Source organism: Pan paniscus, chromosome 3 (genome assembly GCF_029289425.2).
Source record: "Pan paniscus chromosome 3, NHGRI_mPanPan1-v2.0_pri, whole genome shotgun sequence".
Taxonomy (NCBI): Eukaryota; Metazoa; Chordata; class Mammalia; order Primates; family Hominidae; genus Pan; species Pan paniscus.
The window spans coordinates 59,219,780-59,233,301 of NC_073252.2; the positions used below are offsets into that span (position 1 = coordinate 59,219,780).

The following is a 13,522-nucleotide window of genomic DNA, read 5'->3' on the forward strand; positions in this document are numbered from 1 at the left end:
AACTATAAAATTATTAGCTCAATACCTGTCCTGTCTATATCACAGGACGGTTAGAAGAATCAAATATGCAAATGAATTTTGTAAATTGTAAAGTGCTAAACAAATCCTAATTGTTTTTATATCTTCAATCTGAGTGCTTCAACTATAATTATAAGAATATATATGATCTTTTTGAGACGGAGTCTCACTCTGTCACCCAGGCTGGAATGCAGTGGCGTGACCTCAGCTCACTGCAACCTCCTTCTCCTGGGTTTAAGCAATTCCCCTGCCTCAGCCTCCAGAGTAGCTGGGACAATAGACGGCTGGCTAATTTTTTGTATTTTTAGTAGAGACGGGGTTTCACCATGTTAGCCAGGATGGTCTCGATCTCCTGACCTCATGATCTGCCTGCCCCAGCCTCCCCAAGTGCTGGGATGACAGATGTGAGCCACCGCGCCCGGCCAAGAATATTTTTTTAAATCACTGCATTATACCTTAATGCACTTTTGCTCCCTTGTCTATTTTCTATAGTTTAAAGTGAACTAAAACTTGCCACTTAATTCACAAAGCTATCACGAGGCCTGACGACCTAATGTTTATATAAATTTAAACATTTAGGGCACTGGGCATTTGCGTCAGAGTGACTTACCATCAGTCACTGTGGAACTTTGAAAGATCGATTAACCAATTATAATAGTAGGTAAAATAATTTTGTGTAAATAGTTACCATCTAACAAGTCTCCTTAATTTCTTTTATAAACTTTGAGAGGTCTGCTCTGAGTGGTATGCCAGGAGTAAAGTCTTATCCTAAGAGACATAGACATTCCAGTTGCCAAGAAGTTTTTTTGTTTGTTTTGAGACAGAGTCTCGCTCTGTCGCCCAGGCTGGAGTGCAGTGGCGCGACCTCGGCTCACTGCAACCTCCGCCGCCTGGGTTCAAGCGATTCTCCTGCCTCAGGCTACCGAGTGGCTGGGATTACAGGCATGCGCCATCATGCCCGGCTAAACTTTTTGTATTTTTAGTAGAGATGGGGTTTCACCATTGCTGACAAGTTTTAAAGGCAAACTGTTATGTGTTGTTCTGCACTCATTATCATAGTTCTGCTCATTGAAAACTCACTGTTGTTTAAGTAGACTTAAAAACTTTCACAACGTCAGTGACACATTTCAACAGGTACCTAATGTGTCACTGGCTTTTCCCATAACCTTTCCCTTAGAGACTTTAGGGCAAGAGCCGTTCATATGAACAAACTGTGATGGGCCTAGGCAGGATGGGAACATTGACTCTGTGTTTACGTGAGGTGGGGAAGTCATGTAGGGTTTTTTGTTGTTGATGTTTGTTTCTTTTTATGTGGCTTCATAGTTAACAGTTTCTGAACTTAGCTGCACATCGAAATCACCCAGGAATCCACCCCAGACCTCTTGTGACAAATAATACAAAGAGGAATCCTAAAAACAGTATTTTGAACAAATTCCAGGTCCTTCTCATGTAATCAACCAAGGCTCTCTGTCTGTGGACTGCTGGGAATCTCTGGTTCACCCTGCCTTAGTGTTGCCTCCCTCTTCTCTATTTTTAGTGCTTTCTCCTTTGCTAGTGGTTCTGTATTTCCCACGGTCCCTAATGTCAGGACAAAATCTATCTGATATGTTGTTAACATCCTAGTGTGGCTTCATTTAATGTGCTATTTCTTCAGAAATGCTAATGGTGGGATTTGAGACTCTATGACAGCTTGGGGTGGGGGTGGTTGAGGGAGGAAAGGCTTTGCTTCCTGGTCCCACAAATGACATTACTTAGGGAATAGCTTCTTTTTACCTATCCATAAAGTCGGTCCTACATATGCATCATTATACAGAAATGCATTTCAGGAAGACAGCACGAAGGAAGTCAATGGAAAATCTGGATGGCATCTGGAATCTTAACTTGCAAGTCCCTATTAAACAAAATTTCCTAGTTTTCTTTTTTTCTTCTTCCTTTTTAAATTAGAGCATACGTGAGAAAGATTTTTTTCAAGAATAGAGGATTTCTCTCACTGGAATTATTCAACACAGTCTGGATCCTAATTTAGCAGGGACATTTTAAAGAAGATTAAACATTGGATTTGAATTTTTAAATAATCCTTAATATTTTTTCTGTCCCAAAGACTTTATGGTCCTCTGACATAGCAAAAGTTATTTTTTGATTAGGCATTTCTCCAGTTGATGACAAGTAGGAATAAAGCCTTTACTTTTGACACATGTCTGCTAGCTGCTTTAGTTTGACCTGTACCTGGGAGTTCCTGCCCAAGGCTACCATAAGACTTAGAAAAGACCCTTTTCAGGAGAGTAGGATTTCCACAGGAGTCCAAACAGCTCTTGAAATTGCTCTCTTGGCCCAGGCTCTGCTCTTTTGTCCTGTGAATTATTGCATTAGTTCCCTAATCAACTCTGGTCTCTTGTCTTCCTACAATCCCTCCTTCAAATTATTGCCAGAGTTAAATTTATTTGTTTATTTATTTTTCTTGAGATAGGTCTCACTCTGTCACTCAAGCTGGAGTGCAGTGGTGTGATCATAGCTCACTGTACCCCTGACCTCCTGGGCTCAAGCAATCCTCCCACCTCAGCCTCCTTAGTAGCTGGAACTACAGGCATGTGCCACCACACCCGGCTAATTATTTCATTTTTTGTAGAGATTGGTCTTGCTATGTTGCCCAGACTGGTCTCAAATTCCTGGGCTCAAACGATCCTCCTGCCTCAGCCTGCCAAAGTGCTGGGATTGTAGGCAAGAGCCACCATGTTCAGCACAGAGTTGAATTTCTAAATTTAAATGTGTTTATGTTACCTTCCTATTTCAGTGGGCACCCTATCTTCTTCCAGATGCAGTTCAAGTTCCTTAAGATGCATTCACCCAGTGCACCCAAACCTTTTTAATGCTCTCATTTCCATCAGACTTTCCAAAATTCTCATTATGTTAGTATTCCTGCTATAAACCATCTGCAATTCCTTGAATTCTCCAAGTCTTCATGCCTCTGGGGTTTTGCAAAAACTGTTCCCTCTGCCTGGGACAGGAGTCCCTCCTTCATTTTGTTTCTTTATTGATTTCTTCAAGAACCAATCATTACGATATGGAGCCTGGTTTCAAATGTAGTGGGGAACCAATACTGTACTTATTAAATGTGGTACATAAGAAATAAGCACCTCCAAGATCTTTTCACAGTGATAATTCTCATTCCTCTGATGTCCTTCAGATCAGTAGGGTATATTCTGCTCTAGATGCCCTAGGATATGCTTCAAGAGGCCTCTCAGAGCTTAACTTGCAGCTTAGTGTTTTCTTTTTCCACATAATTTTTTTTCTTTTTTTTTTTTTTGAGACAGAGTTTCGCTCTTGTCATCCAGGCTGTAATGCAATGGCGCAATCTTGGTTCACTGCAACTTCCATCTCCTGGGTTCAAGCGATTCTCATGCCTCAGCCTCCCAAGTAGCTGGGATTACAGGCACCTGCCACCACACCCAGCTAATTTTTGTATTTTTTGGTAGAGATGCAGTTTCACCACGTTGGCCAGGCTGGTCTCAAACTCCTGACCTCAGGTGATCTGCCCACCTCGGCCTTCCAAAGCACTAGGATTACAGGCGTGAGCCACCATGCCTGGCCTTTTCACAGAATTTTTTTCCAAAGAAAATTTATTTTCCCGGGAGTCAGCTGCCTTAAATCCTTTCAGAACCAAGACAGTTTAAAACAAATAAATATTCAGGTAGAATTGGAGTGGGAAAACATACAAATACAAATACCATTTCCTTTAAACAATATCTAAGAAAATAATAGTCACCACTTATTAGATTCTTCTATTTGGTAGATCTATGTGCTATATTTACCTATATTGCCTTTACTGCCTTATCACTTTCTGCATTTACAAAATCACCTTCCTATGTGCTCTACCAAATAGAGCTACTTGGTTCTTCCTATGTGTCAGGTAGCTCACTAGTTCCACCAAATACAAGCTGGTGAGACACCTAGCACATAGGAAGAAACTAATATTATCTCCATTTTTATAAGTTAGGAAAACAAAGCTCAGAGAGATAAATAGCTTGACCAATATCACCATATAGCTAGACAGTGACATAGCTAGGATTTTATCAGTGTCTGACTCTGAAGTCTTATGTTTTCCTAAGTCATGGTGTTAAAGAAGGGGAGAAATTATTCCAAATACCGTAGCCAATTTACCTTTCCCTTCATGCCTTGTTTCTTTTCTTTTTTTTCTTTTTTTTGAGATGGAGTCTTGCTCTGTCACCCAGGCTGGAGTGCAGTGGCACAATCTCAGCTCACTGCAACCTCCGCCTCCCGGGTTCAAGCGATTCTTCTGCCTCAGCCTTTCGAATAGCTGGGACTATGCCCAGCTAATTTTTGTATTTTTAGTAGATGCGGGGTTTCACCGTGTTGGCCAGGATGGTCTCCATTTGTTGACCTTGTGATCCGCCCGTCTTGGCCTCCCAAAGTGTTGGGATTACAGGCGTGAGCTACCCACCCGGCCCCTTCATGCCTTTTTTCCTAATGTCCTTGTTTCCTGTGACACAGTCTCTCTTTGTCTATTGTGCTTCCTTTTCCTTTTGCTCTCAATTTAGGAACACACTGGCTTCCGAATATCCTTTCACAGTAGAAAACTTGTCAAAATCCCAAATACAGCAGAATTACCAAGTTTAAAAGTGATGAAACATGGCACAGATCATATCTGAAGGAATATGCAAGAAACCGGTAACAGTATCTTTGAGGAGAATGGGATAACTAGGGGACTGTTGTTAGAGACAAGCCATATCCTATGTGTATGTGCATGCATGCACATGCATGTACATGTATGCATATATAATTTTGCAGTTTCACTTTTTTCTTTTTATACTATATTCATGTGTTACCTATTTAAAAGAGGTGATTAGGCCAGGTGCGGGGCTCATGCCTGTAATCCTAACACTTTGGGAGGCTTAGGAGGGCGGATTGCCTGAGCTCAGGAGTTCAAGACCAGCCTAGACAACAAGGTGAAACTCCATCTCTACTAAAATACAAAAAAGTAGCTGGGTGTGATGGTACGGGCCTGTAATCCCAGCTACTAGAGAGGCTGAGGCATGAGAATCGCTTGAACCCGGGAGGCGGAGGTTGCAGTGAGCCAAGATCGCACCACTGCACTCCAGCTTGGGTGACACAGTAAGACTCTCTCTCAAAAAAAGAGAGAGGTGATTATTCAGAATGATGCCTTTTATGAAAGAGTTCAGGGATATTTTGTATCTTGTGTGTGTCAGTGAATACTCTGTACCTTGGGCTCTGGTTACACTCTATCTTTTGCCATCTTAGGAAAAACTAGCTGATGCCACTACTTCTCAGTATCTGGATAGTAAACAACAAAAACAAAAACCTACCACCTTATCTTAGTAAGTATGCCAGAAGATGCCATAGCCTATGCTTCCACTTTCTAAATGTCCTCAGTGTGAACATTTAGTCAGAGTAGTACCGACTTAGCATTTATAGAAAATTCTGTTTTGTGACTGCCTCATCTACCTGGAGTAAATCAATTCCTTATCATAATCATGTTGACATTGTATTCTGAGAACTCTCTCAGGAATGCTGTTCACATTTCCAGTCTTGTTCATTTTTAAACATTTGCCATGGGGAAAAATGTGCTATTAATATGAAATAATCCTTTCATTTTGATTGAAGTTACTATTTCTTGACAGGACATTTTATTTCAATAACTAATCAGCTCACTCTTTCCCAGAGACCTGTTTTAACAAGCAAATTTTAACAAATGAAAAAGTTGCAGTATTTAGAGCTGTATTCATCTGTTATGTGTCCATCATAAATAGGTACATTTTATTCTCTCACAGAAGAGTTTTCCAAATACAGTCCATGGGAGAAAGATAAAAATTGGTTGGCATGGACTTGTTAATCATGAATATAGCCCAACTGACGACGCTAACCTAAGAAAAACATCACTGCAGCAAAAGACAAATTTTGAATTTGTGGCTCTAAGTGGATTCGTTTTCCTGTCAGATAAAATGAGGCAGTGATAGTGGTGAGAAAATGCCCCTTTTTGTCCTTCCTTGGAAATAACTGGTAGCCTCAATTCCTGAACTTCTGTTGTATCTACTCAACCTAATAAACTTTTTCCTTTAATCTTGGATGATGAATAGCACCTTAGTCACAGGTTACACAAATGGGCACCATTTATTTATGGTACTTGACTTCAATTCCTTTTCCTTTTGCTACCCTAGGCTTATTGACGTCTATGGGTTCACGATTTTTTGTTTCTTTCAAATGCAAAGAAGACTGTGGGGTGGGATCCTTTGAGATGAACTCAGCCTCATTGTATATCAGAAGAAAAGTATGTTCACCTCTAAGAATTAAGGGGCATGGACAATAAAATGAGTCCCCTACTTATTTATTACTAATCAGAACAATTATCCCCTTCCAGCTTGTCTTCTAGCTCATGATAATGTGCCCTTTAGAGCTTTGAGCGCGCCTTCTGAACATTCTTTCCTAAAGATGGGAGGTGATTGTTTCTTTCCTTCCTTCTCCTTACAGTGCCCTAAATCTAGAGTGTTTCTACCAATTTAGACTAGCTCTACCTCAGAAACTGTCAGAGAAGAAGGCTGACAACCTGTCAGTGGTACTCTGTATACAGTACTATAATAAGGACCTGTTTTAGGATTAATCTGTTATAGAGAAGGTGGAGGAGTTCTCTCCTATTTAAAGCCAACCTCTGCCAACTGAGTTTTGATGCTGTCCTTTTCCACCTTTCTGGGAAACCACACATCAATTATGCTTATTTCTCCTCATTACTTAGTCCTCATCAACTGAACCCTTCCCAACACCACTTCAACAATGCTCTCATCTCACCAAATTTAATACAAACTAATCCAAACAAAGTAAAACAAAATCCACATTAGACCTATATTTCCTTTACTGCCTTATCCCTTTCTGCATTTACAAAATCAAACTTTTATTTTTTTCTACTTCCATCTCCATTTCCTCACCTCTGCTTTATTCTGGTTTCTGCTATCACTACTCCAAGAATAATGTCCTCCACAGGACATTATTAATTATTTGTGGGGTTTTTTGTTTGTTTGTTTTTGAGACAGGGTTTTGCTTTTGTTGCCCAGGCTGGGGTGCAATGGCATGATCTCGGCTCACTGCAGCCTCTGCCTCCCGATTCTCCTGCCTCAACCTCCCGAGTAGCTGGGAATACAGGCGCTTGCCACCATGCCTGGCTAATTTTTTGTATTTTTAGTAGAGATGGTGTTTCACCATGTTAGCCAGGCTGGTCTCGAGCTCCTGGCCTCAGGTGATCTGCCCGCCTTGGCCTCCCAACGTGCTGGGATTACAGGCATGAGCCACCGTGTCTGGCCTCAATTATTATTATTACTATTTTGATACAGGGTGTCACTCTGTTGCCCAGGCTGGAGTGCAGTGGCATGATCTCAATTCACTGCAACCTCCACTTCCTGGGCTCAGGTGATCCTCCCACCTCAACCTCCATAGTAGCTGGGACCACAGGTGTATGCCACCACTTGGCTAATTTTTGTATTTTTTGTAGAGACAGGGTTTCACCTTGTTGCCCAGGCTGGTCTCGAACTCCTGGGCTCAAGCAGTCCACCTGCCTCAGCCTCCTAAAGTGCTAGGATTACAGGCGTGAGCCACCATGCCCAGCCCTCCATAGGGCATTAAATGCTTGAGTACCTCAAGTCTGGTTTCTAGGCCTTTTTCTCTTCTTACTCTAAACTTGGTCTTAGGCAACCTCATCTAAACCAATAACTTCATTTATACTGACAACTCTCAAATGAATAGTTCCAGGGCAGACTTCTCTGGTTTAACACAAATTGAATTTAACACAAAATGGGGTTGGTTTGCTTCCAGTATATCTGTTTGTTCTAAACTTTCCTGGAAATGAAAATCATCCCCATCCACTCCACCCAACTCCAAACAAGAGTAAAATAACAGGAAACACTACCCCCTCAAACAAGCCCCAAGTCCTGTTGATTCTACCTCTGAAAAAAAAATTTCACAAATCTTTCCTCTTCTCTTCATCTCCATTGCTACCATACTAGTCAAAAATTGTCTCTCAATGTAAGACTTTTGTCCAAGAGAGGCTTTTCACTTCCATAATAAAGAATTAAATAACTAGCACTAAAGAAGGTTAATTATGGCTATCTGGGCTTAAAACAATAATAACACCGGCTGGGCACAGTGGCTTAGGCCTGTAATCCCAGCACTTTGGGAGGCGGAGGCAGGCGGATTACTTGAGGTCAAAAGTTAGAGACCAGCCTGGCCAACATGGTGAAACCCCGTCTGTACTAAAAATACAAAAATTAGCCAGGCATGGTGTTGTGCACTTGTAATTCCAGCTACTAGGGAGGCTAAGGCACGAGAATCATTTGAACCCACGAGGCGGAGGTTGCAGTGAGCCGAGATTGTGCCACTGCCCTCCAGCCTAGGTGAAAGAGTGAGACTCTGTCTCAAAAATAAATAAATAAAATAATAATAATAACACAATTTTTTTTTTTTTTGAGACGGAGTTTCGCTCTTGTTGTCCAGGCTGGAGTACAACGGAGCAAACTTGGCTCACTGCAACCTCCGTCTCCCAGGTTCAAGCAATTCTCCTGCCTCAGTCTCCCAAGTAGTTGGAATTACAGGCACCCACCACCATGCCCGGCTAATTTTGTATTTTTAGTAGAGACGAGGTTTCACCATGTTTGGCAGGCTGGTCTCAAACTCCTGACCTCAGGTGATCCGCCCACCTCGGCCTCCCAAAGTGCTGGGATTACAGGCGTGAGCCACCGCACCCGGCCAGTAACACAATTTTTAAAACCTGGCATTTCATAAGTTAAATCTAAACATACATATATAGGCATACCATGCAGATATTGCAGGTTTGGTTCCAGATCACTGCAATAAAGTGAATATTGCAATAAAGTGAATATCACAATAAAGTGAGTTACACACATTTTTTGGTTTCCAGTGCATATAAAAATTATGTTTTTACTATACTATAGTTTATTAAGTGTACAATAGCATATGCATAAAAAAGTACCTTCATTAAAGAATATTTTATTGCTAATGAATGCTAACAATTATCTGACCCTTCAGTGAGTCATAATCTTTTTGCTGGTAGAGGGTCTTATCTTTGATGTTGATGGCTGCTGACTCATCAGTATGGTGGTTGCTGAAGGTTGGGGTGGCTGACGCAAATTCTTAAGATAGGGCAACAATTAAGTTTGCTACACTGATTCTGTTTCATACATGAAAGATCTGTCCTTTATGCAATGATGTTTGATAGCCTTTTACACACAGTGGAATTTCTTTCAAAATTGGAGTCAATCCTCTCAAACTCTTACCACTGCTTTATCAACTAAGTTTATGTAATATTCTATTTTTTCCTATTTATTTATTTTATATGTAATATTCTATTTTTTCCTATTTATTTATTTTATATGTAATATTCTAAATCCTTTATTGTCACTTCAACAATGTTCACAGTATCTTCACCAGAGGCTGAGGTTTCTTGAGATAGAATCCTCAAAAAACCACTTTATTTGCTCATGTTTAAGAAACTACTCCTTATCCATTCAAGTTGGATCATGAGGTTGTAGCAATTCATTCACATCTTCAGGCTCCACTTCTAATTCTAGTTCTGTTTCCACCATCTTTGCAGTTACTTTCTTCACTAAAGACTTAAACCCCTCAAAATTGTCCATAAGTGTTTGGAACCAAGTTCTTCCAAATTCCTGTTAACATTGATATTTTGACCTCCTCCCATGAATCACAAATGTTCCTAAAGGCATCTTGAATGGTGGATCCTTTCCAGAAGGTTTTCAATGTACTTTGCACAGATCCATCAAAGGAATCACTGTTTATGGCAGCTATAGCCTTACAAAATGTATTTCTTAACTACTAAGACTTGAAAATCTAAGTTACTCCTTGATCCATGAGCTGTAGAATGAGTATTGTGTTAGTAGGCATGAAAACAACATTCATCTCCTTGTACATCTCCATTAGAGCTGTTGGGTAACCAGGGGCATTGTCAAGGAGCAGTAATATTTTGAAAGGAAACTTTTTTTCTGAGCAACAGATCTCAACAGTGGGCTTAAAATATTCAGTAAACCATGCCGTAAACAGATGTGCTGTCATTCAACCTTTGCAGCTTCATTTATAGAGCACAGGCAGAACATAATTCTACAGGGCCCGAGGATTTTCAGAATGGTAAATGAACATTGGCTTCAACTTAAAATCACCAGCTGCATTAGCCCCTAACAAGAGTCAGCATGTCCCTTGAAGCTTTGAAGCCAGGCCGTGACTTCTCATTTCTAGCAATGAAAGTCCTGCATGTCATCTTCTTCCCATATAAGGCTGTTTCATCTACAGTGGAAATCTGTTTAGTGGGTTCATCTTCATTGATTATTATGCTAGATCTTCTGGATAGCTTGCTACAGCTTCTCCATCAGTACTTGCTGCTTCACCTTGCACTTTTACATGACAGAGACACCTTCTTTCCTTAAGCCTCATGAACCACCTCTGCCTAGCTTCAAACTTTTCTTCTGCAGCTTTCCAACCTCTCTTAGCCTTTATAGAACTGAAGAGAGTTAAGGCCTTCCTCTGGATTCGGCTTTGGCTTAAGGGAAGGTTGTGACCGGTTTGATCTTCTATCCAGACCACTCAAACTTTCCCCGTATCAACAATAAAGCTGTTTTGCTTTTTTTTTTTTTAATCATTCGTGTGTTCACTGGAGTAATACTTCTAATTTCCTTCAAGAACTTTTCCTTTGCATTCACAACTTGGCTAACTGATGCAAGAGGCTTAGCTTTCGGCCTGTCTCAGCTTTTGACATGCCCCCTTCCTCAATAAGCTTAATTGTTTCTAGCTTTTAATTTAAAGTAAGAGATGTATGACTCCTCCTTTCATTTGAACACTTAGAGGCCACTGTAGGGTAATTAACTGGCTTAATTTCAATATCACTGTGTTGCAGGAAATAAGGAGGCCCGAGGAAAGGGAGACAGACAGAGAAACGGCCACTCAATGGAGCAGTCAGAACACACACTACTTTTTACTGCAATAAAGCGAAACACAATAAAATGAGGTATGCCTGTATTTAAACAATACTTTGATATCTAATCTGAAAACATATTATATCCCTGAATTCACAGGGCATAGCACAGTGCCTGGAACACAAAAAGCACTTAATAAATGTTTGTTAGATAAATGAATAAGTGTTCAAAGTTAGTTTCTTTTCTCCTTTATAGTCTCCCCAACTTCCTCTAAGTAAAAATTAAAACTTTGTTTTAATGCTTAGGTGTTACTCCTTTCAAAAGTCAAAATTACAATAAATTTAGTTTAAAGATCTTAATTGGCTTTTTGTGTGTGTGTGATTCATTCCATAAAACCAAACTCCTTTGCTCCAATGAGCTGAGCAAAGGAATTTGGCTTTATAGAGAGAAATAAGCTGAGGAGGCCGGGCATGGTGGCTCACATTTGTAATTCCAGCACTTTGGGAGGCCAAGGACGGTGGATCACTGGAGGTCAGGAGTTTGAGACCAGCCAGGTCAACATGGCAAAACCCTGTATCTACTAAAGACACAAAAATTAGCTGGGCATGTGCCTGTAATTCCAGCTACTTGGGAGGCTGAAGCAGGAGAATCACTCAAACCTGAGAAGTGGAGGCTGCAGTGAGCTGAGATTGTGCCACTGCACTCCAACCTGAGCAACAGAGTAATATAGTCTCAAAAAAAAAAAAAAGAAAGAAAGAAAGAAATGGGCTGAGGAAAGCAGAAACAGAACAAAAAGCAGATTGGTCATTTCAAAGCTACTTTCCCTGTAAAGGTTAAAGCAGAAGGGACTTTATCAAGCCAGATAAAACTGGACTATTTGGGGATTTGCCTATTAACTCCCGCTACCTTGAAGTGTCACATAAACAACTTAGTTACAGTTTGGTGGTATGGAACTTCAGGACAAGTAACTCCATTTTGATTTGGTCTGTTGAGCCCAAAGAGATATAATTGTATTGAACAATTCCCCTCTTTTCGTCAGGGTCTCTCATAGGTGAGAGTGTGACCAAGACTTAGGGCATCAGTACAATCTAACAGTCACCATCATTTTGGGGTGCGCTCTCCATACATCATTCATGGGTTACATTGTCTTTCTTATCATGTGTTTCTTTAAGTTTTCTTCATTCCAGCCCAAAAGACCGTTTAGCATACAGCAGATAGCTGCATGTAGATATTTAAGACTTTTTGAGAGGATACTGTGTACCAGGAAGACTAATATTGTGACCATCAGGAGGATAATACCAAAAATTCGGAGCATGTTTCTTACCCAGGGTCTCCATGAACTAAAGCAACTAAAATCAAACAGATCTAAGAATGAGCTAGATGAGGAGTCTGCCTGTTTTAACCAAGTAGGTGTTAATTTTTAATAACTGAGTGTCTACAATACTTGATATATTTACCTATATGCAACAAGAAATATCAGCAACTACACAGACTCCTTCCTGTTCAGCTAGTAGGTAATCTAGCATCCCATGATTGGAATAAATTAAGGCAGGAAGTGAGAACAAGTGGATCTAGAAGTCTTTTTTTTAAAAAATATGGAATGCTTCAGGAATTTGCATGTCATCCTCATGCAGGGGCCATGCTAATCTTCTCTGTATCGTTCTAATTATTTTAGCATATGTGCTTCTGAAGCCGAGCACTAGAAGTCTTACTTTATAAAACAGATCATGAGGCTGGGCATGGTGGCTCACACTTGTAATCCCAGCACTTTGGGAGGCTGAGGTGGGCAGATCACCTAAGGTCACAAGTTCGAGACCAGCCTGGCCAACATGGTGAAACCCTGTGTCTACTAAAAATACAAAAAATTAGCCAGTCGTGGTGGCGGGTGCCTGTAGTCCCAGCTACTTGGGAGGCTGAGGCAGGAGAATCACTTGAACCTGAGAGGCAAAGGTTGCAGTGAGCTGAGATGTTGGCCAGGCTGGTCTCGAACTCCTAACCTCAAGTGATTTGCCTACCTCAGCCTCCCAGAGTGTTGACATTACAGGTGTAAGCCACCGGGCCCAGCCCAACTTCTCATCTTGATTTGCAGTTTGATTGTCTCTGGTTATGGCATCATGCATTTTGGTGAAATCTCTATTTGGCCCACACATCAGTAATAGGACTTGTCCTTTGAAATTTACATTGAGTTGTCCAGCTTCTGCTTATAGGGCTTCAGGAACAGAGTAGTTCTTATTTTTAGTTGGAGAGTCGTAACCACATATTGGAGGAAACTAGAAGAATTCAGAATCTAGTCTAGTCTACAGGTAGATAATAAAAACTTGAGAACAAGGAACAGGGGTATACTCTATTAACAGGTATACTATAGCTTTCCTCAGAAACATAGTTTTTCTCTCAATAGCAGTGGTCTCCAACCTTTTCATGGAAGACAATTTTTCCACAGACCAGGGTAGGGGTGGAGGGGATAGTTTCGGGATGAAACTTCCACCTCAGATCATCAAGCATTAGATTCTCATGAGGAGCAAGAATCCTAGATCCCTCGCATG

At 40.8% G+C, this 13,522-nt stretch overlaps 1 long non-coding RNA gene and 1 other non-coding gene across 3 annotated transcripts in view; both read right to left on the reverse strand.

The window, feature by feature from the left end:
* LOC129397599 (uncharacterized) overlaps window positions 1-13,522 on the reverse strand; it is a 45,907-nt gene that overhangs the window by 21,453 nt on the left and 10,932 nt on the right. The window lies entirely within an intron of this gene.
* LOC112439629 (U6 spliceosomal RNA) lies at window positions 12,569-12,679 on the reverse strand. Its single transcript, XR_003027887.1, has one exon. It is a non-coding gene; the product is annotated as a U6 spliceosomal RNA (small nuclear RNA).